This window comes from Carlito syrichta, unplaced genomic scaffold (genome assembly GCF_000164805.1).
Source record: "Carlito syrichta isolate Samal-C Ts95f unplaced genomic scaffold, Tarsius_syrichta-2.0.1 Scaffold221934, whole genome shotgun sequence".
Taxonomy (NCBI): Eukaryota; Metazoa; Chordata; class Mammalia; order Primates; family Tarsiidae; genus Carlito; species Carlito syrichta.
This window is the reverse complement of record NW_007166030.1, coordinates 1-1,454: the sequence shown is the minus strand read 5'-3', so window position 1 is coordinate 1,454 and position 1,454 is coordinate 1. Positions and strand designations below refer to the sequence as shown.

The 1,454-nt window shown below is 35.4% G+C and overlaps 1 pseudogene; it reads right to left on the bottom strand.

Annotated features, from left to right (window-relative positions):
• Positions 1–386: 386 nt before the first annotated feature.
• LOC103253337 lies at positions 387–1,446 on the bottom strand (annotated as a pseudogene).
• Positions 1,447–1,454: the final 8 nt, after the last annotated feature.

Genomic DNA, 1,454 nt, shown 5'->3' with positions numbered 1-1,454 from the left:
GCTATGGTAGGTTATTTGTGAGATAATTTCTGCAGGTAAAACATGTTTAAATTTAAAACAACAGTAGTTTGTCAGTGTATTTAAAATCACGATGAAAATCTCTCTGGTCATGTTGCCCATGACAAATTTCTATGCTGTTGGATGTTGAGGGCAAGATGTCAATACAGCATAAATCCCATGGCATTTTAATCTAGAGATTAAAGCTGTTTTTCTTGGGATAAATGCGGAAGCAAAATGCAAACTAGTTGATCAAAAAAGCACTTCCGCCATAACTCCAATCATTTTCAGGACACATCAGCAGACAGTCATGTTACCATTCTCAGTTCTTTTAAGGATTACATATCTGCACTGTTGCCTTAAGGACATCTATAAAAGTTTTTTCTCTGTTAAGCCAGTTTACTGAGTGCAGCCTGGTTGAGAGAATTCAGTTGGTTGGTCCATTTATCTAGTGAAGTATACTGTGCACCACCTCTCTTCTGATGAGCCAGTTCAAGGAGTTGGTTGACTTGATCAATTCAGTTATGAATAGTGTTACCCAATATGCTCAGCACCAGCAATCTCTCCACATCTGCTACAACTATGTTTAATTCCTTAGAAATAAAAGAAGTATGTATTCTTGTGTAAGGCTTAAAAATTTTATGAGCACTTGTGTTCTCATGCTTTGCAAAAGCTCTTCAGTGTGTTCTCTTGTGAAAGGATCATCCATGATATTGCCGTGATTTGAATCTTTTCAAATTCAGAGATGCCATTATTCTGACAGGCACTTTTTAAATTCAACATTGCTAAAATTTCTGGATCACTTTTGTACGGCTTGGCATCCTGTTAATCAAATGGATTTATTCCCAATTTCATTAGCATATTTGCTAAGACCAAATAGTTTAAGCAAGTGGTTCATCTTGGACTTCCTGATTCATTGCAATTCTTGAAGCCTTCAAAAAAATCAGTGTGTGTCCTTTCAAATTCACCTTCCCTCAAGTACATTTTACCACCACATTCTCTGGTAATGTCCACGATCAGTGAATGAGGGATTGCAGACTTAATGTGAAGTGACTGTTCATAGAGTGCTTTAAGCTTTTTGTTATTTTTCTGTGCCGTGTACATTTGAATTTCCAAATCATATATTTCTAATAACTGTGTACCTTTTTTCAGGTCATCTTCTCCATCATCATTCTGGTAGGACTAATGTAACTGACGTAAAATTTTTTGAAGCTTTCCATATTCCTCTCATCCTAAATATAATTTTCCAAGCTTTGTGTTTATCTTAAACCAATCTGTCATTCTTAGCATCTTTCAAAGCTTCCGGTGTAGTTTCATAGAATTCCTGCAGTAAATCCATCTGTTTAGGATGGAGATGTAATCAAGAATAGAATTAATAGATTTTTCCGAATAATTTCTTGTGACTGCATTCTGAATATAATTCAGCAGTAGTTTATATCTATTCATCATTTCTGGAA